Raw genomic sequence first — 17,514 nt, 5'->3', positions numbered from 1 at the left:
TTAATGAGTGAAGAATCTAAACAGAGTTTGGGTTTAGGTAAGAAATTAAAGAAATAACAAGTTTTGTTTATACAGGCTTCTGGGCCCCAAATTCTCTATCTCTAGTGATAAGGGTGTCCTTCTACCTCCAAACACAGAAGGTGCACCTTTCACATGAGAGATTTATTTCCTGCTCTCAAGGTGACAGAGTAGGGTCTTGCACTGGCAGTTTCTTGAGTAACTTTAATTCAGAATGATCAGTATGCCACTGAGGTGTATTTTAGGGTGACCTGCCCTGACCCCAACAGTAACATGCCTCCCCAGCCACCATTACCTCTACCAGGTCTCTGTACCTTACCCCTACTTCATTCCAGTTCCTTTCTTTACTTCACCCAATGTGATATTTTAAAAACAAGTATTTTTACATTGCTCCTCTGCTTAAAAGTCTCCACTGTGTCCTTTGAGGTAAAGTTCAAAATGTTTGACAAGGCTTAGGTGTACCTCTACAACACAGCATCAGTCCACATTTCTGGGCTTAACATTCACTGTCCGTGCTGCAGCTCTAGTAGTCTTTTTTCTAGTCCCTTTGTTATATCATACTTTATGGTGTTCACTATATTGCTTCCTCTTTCCTCTACAAAATCTCTTAGCTAACGCTCATGCAGTCTTCCAATCTCAGGTTAAGTACTACTTTTCCAAAAAAGATTTTCCATCTATCATTCTAGGTTTAGTTTCCATTGCATGTGCTTTTGTCCCACACTGTACTTCCTTTTTTGTAGCTGTCATCATAGGTCATCAAATTCTTTGTTCCCAGAACCAGCACCTCCATGAGAGTAGAGCCAGAGTCAGGCTTAGATATTGTGGTAAAAAAACACCTAGAACAGAGGCTTGCAAAAAGCCAGTGTTTGACAAATTAAAGTATATTCAGTGTACCACAAATTAAAGTAGTAACTTCTAATACAAATGCCCATTATATACAGCTTGTCAACTACACATCCTTCAAAATAACTGAAAATTGCAGGCAAACTAATCCCTAACATGACTTTGGAATGTTACAGTAAAGAAAATTCTTCAGATTAGAGGATGAAAAGTGCATATTTTGCCAAAGCAAGAACTATCTTGAAAGAGTAATATATATGCAGTATAATATACTGGACTTAAGGAAATGTCACAGCAATCGCATCACCTAATCAGTTTTCCTAGTCATTCATATCATAATTTAGATCACATTGTATATCACATCCAAAGGTGAAAGGCAAAAAGCCTGAGAATGTTGCCAAATTTACAACAGTATTTATAAATATTCATGAGCCTACAGCATTTCCTCAAGATACCCTTTGACAAACTTTCCAGGAGAATTGAGACTTTGTCAGGATTTCAAAGATAACATGATTCTAGAAGCCTGTTATAAATGTACAGTATGATTTTGGGGGGAAAATTTGTTGAAAGTCTTAGTAGCATGTATGTTCATACTCATAGTAATTAGTCACTAAGGATCCCATCAAAACACTTTACCATAGGAATTTCTCACCAGTTTACCAAAGACATGATCTGAGAGACTAGAACTTAAAAGAGAGATACATCCATTCACACAAAACTTAAAAAAAATTAAAAAGACTGACCATTTATTCACACTTTGTGTTCTGAAAACAACTGTACATATCTGGTTGATTATGTCACTAGGGTTTATGTCAAACCCTATTAATGAAATGACACTGTAGATGCACTGTGAATAAATCCCTTAAGCAGCACTTTCAACCCTCTGTATTTAATCAGATTCTTATGCTTCTGGATAAAGAAGAGGAGATAGGGGAATGCCTTTAAAAAAATACTGGCAAGGTTGACTGAATAATTATTACCTATCAGAAATTATAAATAAGTTTCAATTTAAAATATGGAATGTGAAAGCATGCTCATATGCTCCTAGTAATAATAACATTTGATTTAATCTTTGGGAAAGTATTTCACAGTATTCAACAATGTTCTTAACCCATACTTTGTCATTTCACATACAGTAATATATTGTAATAAAACAATCAGATGTATAGAAAATGCACATAGAGCATTATTAGAATAATCAACAATTGGAAATATCCCAAATATCCAATGATAGAAGGATTATATAAATTATTAGTATATTAATATGTATGAATATTTAAGTAATTAGAAATAATACTTATAAAGAGGTCTTAATAATGTGGACTGGCTTAGGAAAGGAAAAAAAAACCAGACTCCCAAATTATATACAAAATTTTATAAATTCTGTATGTATACAGTATGGTATCAATGACTATTATATACATAGAAAAAAATGTAATAAAAACTAAGCTTATGAGATTTTAGACTTTTAGTTTTCACTTATAGAATCAGAAAATATCATTTTAATATTTTTTAAAACAGACTTTTTTTTTTAGAGCAGTTTTAAGTCCAAAGCAAAATTGAGCAAGAAGTGCAGGGAGTCCTCATATACCCACAGACTCCACATATACACAGCCTCCCACATGATCAACATCCCAGTGAACCTACAGTGATGCATCTTTATCACCCAAAGTTCATGGTTCACATTAGATTTACTCTTGGTGTTGTCCATTCTATGGGTTTTGACAAATGTGTAATGACATGTATCCTCCATTGTACTATCATACAGAGTAGGTTCATTGCCCTAAAATTCCTCTGTACTCTACCTATTCATCTCTCCCTTCCCCCTAACCACTGTCTCCATAATTTTGCCTTTTCTGGAATGTCATATAGTCCAGAGTGTCCTGTAGTTGGAATCATACAGTATGTAATCTTTTCAGATTAGCTTTTTTCACTTAGTAATATGCATTAAATATTTCTCCATGTCTTTTTGTGGCTTGATAGCTCATTTCTTTTTAGCACTGAGTGATATACCATTGTCTAGATGTACATGAGGACTCGTGGCTGCTGCCGACCGTTTTCAGTATTGACATTCAGAATTATAAAATAGAAGGCACATCAGTTACTCCCACAGAAAACATAGCAGGAATTTAAGCTGACACCAAGGACACCTACAGGGTTATTGTACACTCTATAGTTAAAAAAGAAGAATTTTGCAGAGAATACCCACATTTTACATAAAATGTGTTATGCTGAAATGTGCAAAAGTCAAACTTTTAAAAAGTGTCATTTAACCAGACTGTTAAATATATATTAAATTTTCTAATTATTTTTCATGAAAGCATCTCCTGTTCGTGGATCCCAAAATCCTGAGAATAAGCATTTTCACAGGTGGCTAGATGCTTTGAGGGGAGGGCCATAGAGCCTTGTCAGCTGTCCCCAGAGACAGGAGCTGGGGAATTTGACCCTGATATTTTCTCCTCTAGGAGCTCCTCCTTCTGCACTAACTCCAAGGTGGTGGTTGGATTCCAACGAAATAATTGAACCTATACATTCAACTACACTTGTTCTCTCAAAAATAAAGGTTGTTGTGTTTTTTTTTGTTTTCTCTCTGTTTTTCCCTAGTGACCACAGATCATAGCAACAAAAGGCAGAGCCTTACTTTGCATATTATCTCAGTTCCTACCACCACCAGGAAATTGTGAGTTTCCTGAACTGAGAGACAAGCTCAAGACCTCCTTGAGTTCTCTGTGGGACGTCTCGGAATCCAGGGGTGGGAGAGGAGGAGGAGGAAGTTAGAGACAGGGTATGCTGGACCACAAAGTTTCAGAATTACCACTAGCATTCATCTTTTAGAGGTTTTGTTTAAGCTCTATTAACACAAATTTTGACAAGCTGACCCTTACAAAATCCCAAATGCACATGTGGATTTGTTCCTATGATCCCTTAACATTCCTTCATTATAAACCTCTAATTAAAAAAAAGTAAATGAAATATAAGTATTATGGTAACCCCTACTCAAACCTTTGACTTGAACCAGTCTTCTGCTTAGATAAATGTGGCAGTAGCCAAGATGGTAAAGCTAAGTCATTTTATCAGATCTGAATCTGTGACTAGCACTCTGAGAGTAGATGGTTTTAGGTACCATCCTGGGAATCTCCAATCTGAATAATTTCTATGGTGTTTTAATAAAATTGGTTATCAAATTTAATCAGTTAGAAGCTTCTTTGAAAAAAAATATACATATGTTGAATGACAGTTGTAGCAGCTTTGGGCAATGGGGAATTTTTAAATATGCAGTTGTAGAACTGGAAAGGAACTGAGCTCTGCACATTTACTATAGGAATGTCTACACATCCTTAGCAACAAATAACTGAATTCACTTCCATGCAACATGGGTTCCAGTCTTCCCACAGCAGGCAGTGTCATCACTGCACAATAACTCAAAGTAATCTTTAAATTGGCATTGTAGGGAAGAGAGAATTCAGTAATTCAAACAGCAGTTTAGAAATGTATATATTTTAATCTATATTATGTAGGAACTTCAAAACCAATATTGCAAATTCAGACTTGTCTGAACATATTTGGAGATTTAAAGAGACAATCTTCTAGGGGTTAAATCCGTAAGATGATTTAAGGGGACAATGGGAAGGAAAAAGATCAGAAGTATTTGGGCTGCTGGCTTTATCCTGACTTCCATGGTACTAAAATCCATGAGCCATCTCTTAAAGTCTCAGTTTGTACAACTATTTCAGAATAAACTCTTCTAAAGAAAGATAAGAGAAGTGCTTAAGAAATTTAAGATAATCACAGAAATAATTGTTAGAATGGGAGGGTAAAGGGGAATCTGACTCAGAATATCTTCTAGTCCTGTCTCTTCTATGCCAGTGCCCAGAGAGCTTAGACTACAGCAGAGCAGTAGTGAAGATCCTAGATCGCAAAGCACTGAAAATATCTTAGAGGTCAAGGATACAGATTTGTGACCTAGAAAAGCAACACAACACAGAATGGATGGAGAGAATCCCTCAACACCAATGGGAAACAACACAGCAAGGTACAAAGCAAGCCATCTGCACGTGACAACCAGGAAGACTGTTAAGAGGGCTTTCCCTGCCCCCTTTCCAGTTGGCCTGGACTTCACAGATGAAGATGGCAGGAGCTAAAAAGACTTTCTGCTTTGTTAAGAATTCCTTACAGTGGGGCTGGGAGCTGAGGCTGGGGCTTCGGAGGTCAGATCCCAGGGAGAGGACTGGGGTTGGCTGAGTGAACACAGCCTGAAGGGGGCTAGTGCGCCACAGCTAGCCGGGAGGGAATCTGGGGAAAAGTCTGGAACTGCCTAAGAGTCAAGAGACCATTGTTTCGGGGTGCGTGAGGAGAGGGGATTCAGAGCACCGCCTAAACGAGCTCCAGAGACAGGCGTGAGCCACGGCTATCAGCGCAGACACCAGAGACGAGAATGAGACGCTAAGGCTGCTACTGCAGCCACCAAGAAGCCTGTGTGCAAGCACAGGTCACTATCCACACCTCCCCTCCTGGGAGCCTGTGCACCCGCCACTGCCAGGGTCCCGGGATTCAGGGACAACTTCCCCGGGAGATATTGCAATGTCATGCCGGCCTCTGCCGCTGCAGACTCACCCCGCATTCTGTAACCCTCCCTCCCCCCGGCCTGAGTGCGCCAGAGCTCACTCTATAATCAGCTGCTCCTCTAACCCCGTCCTGTCTGGGTGGGGAACAGACACCCTCAAGCGACCTACATGCGCAAGCAGGCCCAAATCCAAAGCTGAACCCCAGGAGCTGTGCAAACAGAGAAGAGAAAGGGAAATTTCTCCCAGCAGCCTCAGGAGCAGCGGATTAAATCTCCACAATCAACTTGATGTACCTTGCATCTCTGGAATACCTGAATAGATACGAATCATCCCAAAATTGAGGCAGTGGACTTTGTGTGATTTTGTCTCTATACATTTGCTTTTACCATTTGTCCTAGGGTTCTGTCTGTTTTCCTTTTTTTGTGTAGTTTTTTAACACTTGTTATCATTGGTGGATTTCTTTTTGGTATGGTTGCTCTCTTCTTTCTATCTTTCTTTTTCTTTTCTTTTTTTTATTACTTTTTAATATTTTTGTATTTAATAATTTTTATTTTTTATTTTAATAACTTTATTTTATTTTATTTTTTTCTTTCCTTCTTTCTTTTTTTTTCTCCCTTTTCTTCTGAGCTGGGTGGCTGACAGGGTCTTGGAGCTCCAGCCGGGTTACAGGCCTGTACCTCTGAGGTGGGAGAGCTGAGTTGAGGACATTGGTCCACCAGAGACATCCCAGCTCTATGTAATATCAAATGGCAAAAGCTCTCCCAAAGATGTCCATCTCAGCACTAACACCTAGTTCCACTCAACGACCAGCAAGCTACAGTGCTGGACACCCTACACCAAACAACCAGCAAGACAGGAACACAACCCCACCCATTAGCAGAGAGACTGTCTAAACTATAATAAATTCACAGGCACCACAAGACACACCACCAGATGCACTCCTGCCCACCAGAAAGACAAGATCCAGCCTCATTCACCAGAACACAGGCACCAGTCCCCTCAACCAGGAAGCCTACACAACACACTGAACCAACCTTAGCCACTGGGGGCAGACACCAAAAACAATGGGAACTATGAACCTGCAGCCTGTGAAAAGGAGACCCCAAACACAGTAAGTTAAGAAAAATGAGAAGACAGACAAACACACAGCAGATGAAGGAGCAAGGTAAAAACCCACAAGACCAAACAAATGAAGAGGACATAGGCAGTCTACCTAAAAAAGAATTCAGAGTAATGGTAGGAAAGAATATCTAAAATATTGGAAATAGAATGGAGAAAATACAAGAAACGTTTAACAAGGTCCTAGAAAAACTAAAGAACAAACAAACAATGATGAACAACACAATAAATGAAATTTAAAATACTCTAGAAGGTATCAATAGCAGATTAACTGAGGCAGAAGAACGGATAAGTGACCTGGAAGATAAAATAGTGGAAATAACTACCGCAGAGCATAATAAACAAAAAAGAATGAAAAGAATTGAGGATGGACTTAGAGACCTCTGGGGCAACATTAAATGCACCAACACTCGAATTATTGGGGTCCCAGAAGAAGAAGAGAAAAAGAAAGGGACTAAGAAAATATTTGAAGAGATTATAGTTGAAAACTTCCTTAATATGGGAAAGGAAATAGTCAATCAAGTCCAGGAAGCACAGAGAATCCCATACAGTATAAATACAAGGAGAAACACACCAAGACACATATTAATCAAACTATCAAAAGTTAAATACAAAGAAAAATATTAATAGCAGCACGGGAAAAACAACAAATAACATACAAGGGAATCCCCATAAGGTTAACAGCTGATTTTTCAGCAGGAACTCTGTAAGCCAGAAAGGAGTGGCAGGACGTATTTAAAGTAATGAAAGGGAAAAACCTGCAACCAAGATTACTCTACCCAGCAAGGATCACATTCAGATTCAATGGAGAAATCAAAACCTTTACAGACAAGCAAAAGCTAAGAGAACTCAGCACTACCAATCCAGCTTTACAACAAATGCTAACGGAACTTCTCTAGGCAGGAAACACAAGAAAAGAAAAAGACCTATAATAACAAACCCAAAACAATTAAGAAAATGGTAACAGGAACATACATATCAATAACTACCTTAAATGTAAATGGATTTAAATGCTCCAACCAAAAAACATAGACTGGCTGAATGGATACAAAAACAAGACCCATATATATGCTGTCTACAAGAGACCCACTTCAGACCTACGGACACGTACAGACTGAAAGTGAGGGGATGGAAAAAGATATTCCATGCAGATGGAAATCAAAAGAAAGCTGGAGTAGCAATTCTCATATCAGACAAAATAGACTTCAAAATAAAGACTATTAAAAGAGACAAAGAAGGACACTACATAATGCTCAAGGGATCAATCCAAGAAGAAGATATAACAATTGTAAATATTTATGCACCTAACATAGGAGCACCTCAATACATAAGGCAAATGCTAACAGCCATAAGAGGGAAATCGACAGTAACACAATTGTAGTAGACGACGTTAACACCCCACTTTTACCAATGGACAGATCATCCAAAATGAAAATAAATAAGGAAACACAAGCTTTAAATGATACATTAAACATGGTGGACTTAATTGATATTTACAGGACATTGCATCCAAAAACAACAGAATACACGTTCTTCTCAAGTGCTCATGGAACATTCTCCAGTATAGATCATATCTTGGGTCCCAAATCAAGCCTTGGTATATTTAAGAAAATTGAAATCATATCAAGTATCTTTTCCGACCACAATGCTATGAAACTAGATATGAATTACAGGAAAAAATCTGTGAAAAATACAAGCACATGGGGGTTCAACAATACACTACTAAATAACCAAGACATCACTGAAGAAATCAAAGAAGAAATCAAAAAATACCTGGAAACAAATCACAATGAAAACACGATGACCCAAAACCTATGGGATGCAGCAAAAGCGGTTCTAAGAGGGAAGTTTATAGCAATACAGTCCTACCTCAAGAAACAAGAAACATCTCATATAAACAACCTAACCTTACACCTAAAGCAATTAGAGAAAGAAGAACAAAACCCCCCCAAAGTTAGCAGAAGGAAAGAAATCATAAAGATCAGATCAGAAATAAATGAAAAAGAAATAAAGGAAACAATAGCAAAGATCAATAAAACTAAAAGCTGGTTCTTTGAGAACAGAAACAAAATTGATAAACCATTAGCCAGACACATCAAGAAAAAAAAGAAGACTCAAATCAATAGAAATACAAATGAAAAAGGAGAAGTAACAACTGACACTGCAGAAATGCAAAGGATCATGAGAGATTACTACAAGCAACTATATGCCAATAAAATTGACAACGTGGAAGAAATGGACATATTCTTAGAAAAGCACAACCTTCTGAGACTGAACCAGGATGAAATAGAAAATATAAACAACCCAATCAGAAGCACTGAAGTTTAGACTGTGATCGGAAATCTTCCAACAAGCAAAAGCCCAGGACCCAATGGCTTCACAGGTAAATCCTATCAAACATTTAGAGAAGAGCTAACACCTAACTTTCTCAAACTCTTTCAAAATATAGCAGAGGGAAGAACACTCCCAAACTCATTCTACAAGGCCACCATCACCCTGATACCAAAAGCAGACAGAGATGTCACAAAGAAAGAAAACTACAGGCCAATATCACTGATGAACAAAGATGCAAAAATCCTCCACAGAATACTAGCAAACAGAATCCAGCAGCACATTAAAAGGATCATACACCATGATCAAGTGGGGTTTATCCCAAGAATGCAAGGATTCTTCAATATACACAAATCAATCAATGTGATACACCATATTAACAAACTGAAGGAGAAAAACCATATGATCGTCTCAATAGATACAGAAAAAGCTTTCAACAAAATTCAACATCTATTTATGATAAAAACCCTCCAGAAAGTAAGCAGAGAGGGAACCTACCTCAACATAATAAAGTCCATATAGGACAAACCCACAGCCAACATCATTCTCAATGTTGAAAAACTGAAACCATTTCTTCTCAGATCAGGAATGAGACAAGGTTGCCCAGTCTCACCACTATTATTCAACATAGTTTTGGAAGTTTTAGCCACAGCAATCAGAGAAGAAAAAGAAATAAAAGGAATCCAAATTGGAAAAGAAGAAGTAAAGCTGTCACTGTTTTCAGATGACATGATACTATGCATAGAGAATCCTAAAGATGCCACCAGAAACTTACTAGAGCTAATCACTTAATTTGGTAAAGTAGCAGGATACAGTATTAACGCACAGAAATCTCTTGCATTCCTATACACTAATGATGAAAAATCTGAAAGAGAAATTAAGGAAACACTCCCATTTACCATTGCAACAAAAGAATAAAATACCTAGGAATAAACCTACCTATGTAGACAAAAGACCTGTATGCAGAAAACTATAAGACACTGATGAAAGAAATTGAAGAAGATACAAACAGATGAAGAGATATAACATGTTCTTGGAATGGAAGAATCAACATTGTGAAAATGACTGTGCTACCCAAAACAATCTATAGATTCAATGCAATCCCTATCAAACTAACAATGGCATTTTTCACAGAACTAGAAAAAAAAATTTCACACTTTTTAATGGAAACACAAAAGCCCTCGAATAGCCAAAGCAATCTTGAGAAAGAAAAACAGAGCTGGAGGATTCAGGCTCCCAGACTCCAGACTATACTACAAAGCTACAGTAATCAAGACAGTATGGTACTGGCAGAAAAACAGAAATATAGATCAATGGAACAGATCAAAGCCCAGGGATAAACCCACGAACCTTATTTTTGATAAAGGAGGCAAGAATATACAATGGAGAAAAGACAGCCTGTTCAATAAGCGGTGCTGGGAAAATTGGACAGCTCCATGTAAAACAATATTAGAACACTCCCTAACACCATACACAAAAATAAACTCAAATGGATTAAAGACCTAAATGTAAGGCCAGACACTATAAAACTGTTAGAGGAAAATATAGGCAGAACACTCTATGACATAAATCACAGCAAGATCCTTTTTGACCCACCTCCTAGAGAAATGGAAATAAAAACAAAAATAAAGAAATGGGACCTAATGAAACTTAAAAGCTTTTGCACAGCAAAGGAAACCATAAACAAAGCGAAAAGACAACCCTCAGAATGGGAGAAAATATTTGCAAATGAAGCAGCTGACAGAGCGTTAATCTCCAAAATTTACAAGCAGCTCATGCAAGTCAATATGAAGAAAACAAACAACCCAATCCAAAAATGGGCAGAAGACCTAAACAGACATTTCTCCACAGAAGATATACAGATGGCCAACAAACACATGAAAGGATGCTCAACATCACTAATCGTTGGAGAAATGCAAATCAAAACTACAATGAGATATCATCTCACACTGGTCCGAATGGCCATCATCAAAAAATCTACAAACAATAAATGCTGGAGAGGGTGTGGAGAAAAGGGAACCCTCTTGCACTGTTGGTGGGAATGTAAATTGATACAGCCACTATGGAGAACAGCATGGAGGTTCCTTAAAAACTAAAAATAGAACTACCATATGACTCAACTATCCCACTACTAGGCATATACCCTGAGAAAACCATAATTCAAAGAGCGTCATGTACCACAATGTTCACTGCAGCTCTATTTACAATAGCCAGGACATGGAAGCAATCTAAGTGTCCATCGACAGATGAATGGATAAAGAAGATGTGGCACATATATACAGTGGAATATTACTCAGCCTTAAAAAGAAATGAAATTGAATTATATGTAGTTAGGTGGATGGACCTAGAGTCTATCGTACAGAGTGAAGTAAGTCAGAAAGAGAAAAACAAATACCGTATGCTAACACATATTTATGGAACCTAAAAAAAAAAAAAAAAAAGGTTCTGAAGAACCTAGGGGCAAGACAGGAATAAAGACGCAGACGTAGAGAATGGACTTGAGGACACGGGGAGGGGGAAGGGTAAGCTGGGACGAAGTGAGAGAGTGGCATTGACATATATACACTACCAAATGTAAAACAGCCAGTGGGAAGCAGCCGCATAGCACAGGGAGATCAGCTTGGTGCTTTGTGACCACCTAGAGGGGTGGGATAGGGAGGGTGGGAGGGAGATGCAAGAAGGAGGGGATATGGGGATATATGTATATGTACAGATGATTCAATGTTATAAAGCAGGAACTAACACACCATTGTAAAGCAATTATACTCCAATAAAGATGTTAAAAAAAAATAAAGAACTCCTCACAGAACTTAGGAAAGCCCTATATTCACAATTACAGTTTTATTATAAAGGGGAAAATCAAGACTAGCCAAAAGAAGAGATGTGTATGGTAAGATCTGGGAGGGTACTAAACAGGAAATTTCTCAGTCCTCAGGAAACATCACCTTCTTGGCACATCAGTATATGCTTACCAACTAGGGAAGCTCACCTGTGCTCAGGTGTCCAGATCTTTTATTGGGGTTCCATTACAGAAGTATGATTGACTGAATCAATAACCAAGTGATTGAGCTCAATCTGTAGTCTGTATACCAAGAGGTCACGAGGTCAGGCTGGTATCACATGGCTCAAAGCCCCAACACTCGAATTCCAACTTGAAACTATCCACAGGCCCACCATGAGCTACCTTGTTACTATAAACTCAGATGTAGTCCAAGGGACCCCCTATGAATAACAAAGACCCTCCTATCACTCAGGAAATTCAAGGGAACCAGGATCAAAGGCCAGAAATTCTTTACTATACAACATTAAGTCATTTAATTCCCTTAATAATGCTTTGAAGGATGAACAATTGTTTTCACAATTTTATACTGCAGAGGGTAGTTTAGTAACTTGCCCAAAGTCCACACAGCTACTGAATAGACAGAAAATCTGACCAAAAAAAAAAAAAAATTTCTATACCCTAATTCTATCTTTGAAATTCTACCTTTCATGCAAATATTGGTTACACTTTTAATTAATTCATTGTTCAATTTTTTAAACAACTTTATCATAGTCTATTATCTCTGTGTATTTTTATAGACTGATGTCATGTTTCAGTTGGTGACAACTGAAGGTAAACCATTTTTTCCCATTATAAACCAGCCATCCCCTATATCTAACAGGAAACTACAAAAGCTTGCAGAAGAAAACCCCACTAAACTAGAAAAACATGGGTTGTCACTAGAAGTGTTATCAGTATCCCAATATTTACTGAGAATATACTATGAACTAACTTAGTGTTGTAAACAATAAAAGCTATAACAGGATCCCTTCCTTCTTGGGGTTTAGGATCCCATTGAGGATATCAGGCTAATAGCACATGATACAATTATCAAACAAGTGTGTAACTGTTTTGTACTGACTAAATAATAAACACAATGGGAACAGAGGGAAGGGAGATAACCTGTATAATTTCTCTGCTACTGGCAATCTTACAAGTAACTTGGAACAGCTGAGGTTGTGAAAAGCAGATAACACATAACTGCAGAGCCAGTCAGGAGTTGAAAGGGGGCAGGAAATGGTTGACTAGAGATTGGTAGAGCACCATTACTTTAAATAAAATGTGGCTTTATGAGAGGCAGGGATAAGGATTGCTTTTGTTTGATTGTCTCCTTTGCTTCATACTTCCGTCTGCTCTGACCCCTCATGTCTCCGAAGGTCTTTTATTCTTCCCTGTACATTTTGATCTTCTAACTTCTCTCTAATGAGACAGTTTTGCCTGCTCCCACAAGACTATTTATCCTGGCTAGAAGATGTGTTGCATTTGTAGGTAGTTACCAACCTGGCAAGGGTTGGCATGTGTAATGGCGGTTTTTCTCTATGACACCCGCTGTAGGAAGCGATCCCCCTGATCCTCACCTTATACCATCTCTAACATCAGGAAGGATACTGTTTGCAGGGAGAGGTGAGAATTGATGGGAGAGGGATTTACAAATTATTTTTAATAGGAATCTATCTTGATTCTCATCAACTTTCTGATGAAATTATATTTGAAGTCGTAGTTTTAAAATTAACATAGCAAAGCAATACTTTAAGCAGTGAAAGCCTAAGCTTATAATGTATGTATTTACATAATACAGCTGAAAGATAAAGCAAAGTATCTCATAACCGTGCCTAACAAAACCTTGTATGTTAGTATAATTGTGGGCATTCTAGTAATTTTCTACATGGGATATTTTCATAGAGAATATTAAGATGAATTTTATGCTAATCCCTATAATAATTTTTAAAATTATGAACTGGTGGTTTTAAGTTGTTTTTTTCATATTTTTTATACTTTGTAAATGTACATTTATAATTCTAAAAACTATGATAATATCTCTCTGTAATTTTCACATATATTTTCTTTTGTAAAGAGATTTCCTCCAGTTTACCCAACAGATTGCTTCAGTTGTTTCCTCTATTTCATATACTGTTGAATGGATTTCTGTTTACTGCTTGCTTTCTTCATTGATTCTTTGCATTTTGCTTTTTGACATAGCTACAGGGAATCTCATCTTTAGTGCATTCGTAGAGACTAAGATTATTAGGGGAGAAGAGCATGGTAGATTATACTCTTTTGAAATAGATATTCCGATAGCTAGTCATTGTATATTATTGCCAGATTTAATGTATGTAAAATACAGTTACAATAGAAATGGAAGACTGATAAAAAGAGATTTTCTTCTAACAGCAGAAACAGAAACTTTTCAATAAAATAAGAGCATGTGAAAACATTATCAGACTTTTCCACCATGTCCAAAAAAGTTGTTTAAAATTTAAGTGACTTTTTCTACCTAATGTCAAAAATATTTCTCTAAAACTACTTTCAAAGAAAAAATTTATATTATAAGTGCAATTTATTTAAATAGCAGAGAGCTACTGTATTTATAAATCGTTATTTCCATGCAGACAATTGTTCGAGCAACTTTTACTAGCACTTAACAATGTGTTGCTACCTTAATGACACAAAGCAATGCTTTGTAATTTTGTGAAGTTTGTATTGATAAATCTGTCATTTACCAGTGGTTAGCAACTAATTTTCAGACATTCCTAATGCAAAGTATATCCAATTAAGTTTAAAAATTCATTAATGTTTCTATGTGCCAGATGGCACAATGTAAGAAATGTTTGAAGTACACAGCAATTAAAACTCTTAAACATATAATAGCCTAGCTGGCAATTTGTTATATATATTGCATGTTATAGAACCAAAAAATGCTGGCTACATAATATCCATCTGTGAATATATTGAATTTCTAAGAACCTAAGTAAATGGATCAGGCTTGAGACAAATTCACATTCTGATTTCTAAAGACTACAGAATCTTTCATTTAATTCTCCAAAATTACAAGGCACAACTGCATTTCAAACTGATTGGAAAAGCTCAGAAAAATGTAGGCACCAAGCATTTAAAAATTTATCTTCAGAGACCAACTGGGTGATTTGCCTTAGAAAAGAAAATCATTGAAAAACATAAAATGCTCTTGCTAATATCCTGTTAAAGCAAGTACAGTTTTGACTTACAAGAAACAAAAATGCTAAATTTCAAATTTAATGTTGTATTTTATAGGCTAGATTTTAAATCTGAATAGTAATTTATTTAAGTTCACACTGATTGTATTCACCGAAACACATATACTATCTGTTTAAACATGGCAATGCACAGATTACCTCAGTTGTCTAGTTAAGAAATATTGCTCATCTAAGACTTATTTGAATGAGTTGAGAATGCATTTTTCACTCCATGCATTATTCAGCACCCTTTTCATCATGAACTAAAATACTGTTTGCCTTTTAATTCTGTATTAATAGGTGAAAATGTCCCCCTAAATTCAGAATATGTTCAATTCCCTTAAATGTTCTGTCTTGCTTGAAAATAATGTTAAATAGATATTTTAAAGCTCATATGTCTTAGAGCCAATCTAGTTTTGAAAATGTAAGTTTCTTCATTTCTAACAGGAAAAAATTTAAGAAAATGATAAAACAAGTAAACTATCTACTTAGTTTTAAGATCTACGAGACACTGTGCACTCATTTTTAAATTTTATTTCTATAACATACTTATGTCATAGATTTTATTGTTTTACAGAAGAAGAAACTGAAGCTTAGGGAGGTTATATAACTTGCTCAAGGTCACAGAGCTAGTTACTTGAAAAACTAAAATTTAGAGCCTCTTCTCTCTAATTCCCAAGAGGTGCTTTTTATAAAAATGGTCCTCTAGAATCAGATTATTCGATCTGAAAGCCCAGAAGACAACTATGAGCAGCATCTCTTTGGGCAAGATACTGGGCAGAAATCTCTAAAACTATGATTCTCTTTAAACTTGTACTTTATAAGGATGTGGCAAACATAATGAACTTACCTTAGAGGAAAGCTCTATTAGGCTTTTTTAAGAAGGATAGACATTAAGGATATCATAGACATTAGTCTGGTTGAAAAATAGAACATTCACATGAAAGTGGATTTAAATATGTCAAATCACAAACATATGTCCATATATATGAATTATACACAAGTCAGAGATAGATATAAATACTCTTTTCAAATGGCTGTGATGAAGAATTAATTGAAAATATTGGGGAGCACTTGGCTTCATAGCTTGAAAAAATAAGAATTGAGATTTAGTGAATTAGAAAAATTAAATTTCTGGATTATTTTCCCAGATCATTAATTGTCTTAAAACATAAGCCATTTATGAAATTTTAAAAAATCTAATATAGTAAAGAGTAGTACAATTTAAGTGTTGCTTCCTTCACTTTCTGATTGTAATAGTAATGTATACTAATACTACTATGTAGTATTACAGGTAGTATTAAGCTAAGAAAATTTAGGAGTCTGATGCAGTATGTAAACACGTTTCATTGAGAGGCTTAGCTAGACCATATTCTGAAAAATTCCCAGCAAGTCCTGTTCTTTCAAATATCCTAAATTCACTGTTTAGTCCTATTCCATTTGCATATGATGCAAAAGTAAACCCAGTCTACATTATTATAAAAATTGAGAAAAATCGATAATAAAAAATTATTTTGTAACTCAGACTGTCTAAATATTGGTCACATCTTACAAAAACCATTTTGGTGAGATGTGGAAAGTCTATATGAGACTACTGTAAAAATCTCAATTATAGATAGTATCATCAAATTACAGACAGTTTGATCATTCCATTGATTATTGTTATGATCACATGATTGATTTCAAGACAGTAAGAAATGAAAATCAGTTGTAAACAAAAAAAATCAGATGGTTTTGATTCAATAGAAATCTTTTATCTAATAAACCACATCCAATTCATAAACTTAATGAAAATTTTCCATGTAATTATATCATAAAATATTGCCCAGCTAGATGTTATCTTTTCCCAGGATTCCTGGGAATAACTAAAAGCACACAGTTATTTTTTTAAAATAATAAAACGTAACAACCAACCAGTCCAACAGACAAACAGGAAGCTTGTCCTTCGAAGAAGAGTGCCATTATAGTTATAATATATCCCATAAAATAAATACAAAACTGTTCTGTTCTCCTTTGTTGCTGCTCTAAGAGGTATTATAGTGAATTATCATGGAACTACAGTAAATTCAAATAGAAACTTAAATATGTTATACTGAATTTTCATCACAATAACAGTAAAAAACCACATAACTATCTTTGGAAATCACACCTCTTGTAGCAAATAAAAACTAAGTTTACTGAGGCAAATACTTAGCAAGCTTGTTCTGTTACATTTAACAGTTGAAAATGAAAGAAATTTCAAGATATTTTAAAATCAAATTCTGAAAAATAAAGGTGAATAAACAGATTTATTTTTATTAAATTATAGATTTTAAATCCCTAGGAAATCTTAACTTAAATGAATAATCATCTGTTCACATAACTAATCAAGTAAAAATATTATATGTACAAACAATTTTGATCTAAAACATAGCTAAAGCTTCTAAGAACCCTTAGTAATTATATTTATCCCTGTGTGATATAAAAAGTTAATGTTTAGAGGCAGATTGTATTCTCCAAACTGCCCTTAACAGTATTCTCACTCCATATGTTCCTCCAGAAGCTTGCCATCACCATCAAAAGGAAGAGGCTATTTCCCTCCTCCTCTATATGAGTGCCTTGTGGTGGT

At 36.0% G+C, this 17,514-nt stretch overlaps 1 long non-coding RNA gene across 1 annotated transcript in view; it reads left to right on the top strand.

Annotated features, from left to right (window-relative positions):
* The window catches only part of LOC309639224, a 1,035,697-nt gene that overhangs the window by 998,477 nt on the left and 19,706 nt on the right, over window positions 1–17,514 (top strand). The window lies entirely within an intron of this gene.

The sequence above is a fragment of the Balaenoptera physalus genome (genome assembly GCF_965194825.1).
Source record: "Balaenoptera physalus genome assembly, chromosome: 12".
NCBI classification, from domain to species: domain Eukaryota; kingdom Metazoa; phylum Chordata; class Mammalia; order Artiodactyla; family Balaenopteridae; genus Balaenoptera; species Balaenoptera physalus.
This window is presented reverse-complemented; position numbering and strand designations above follow the sequence as displayed.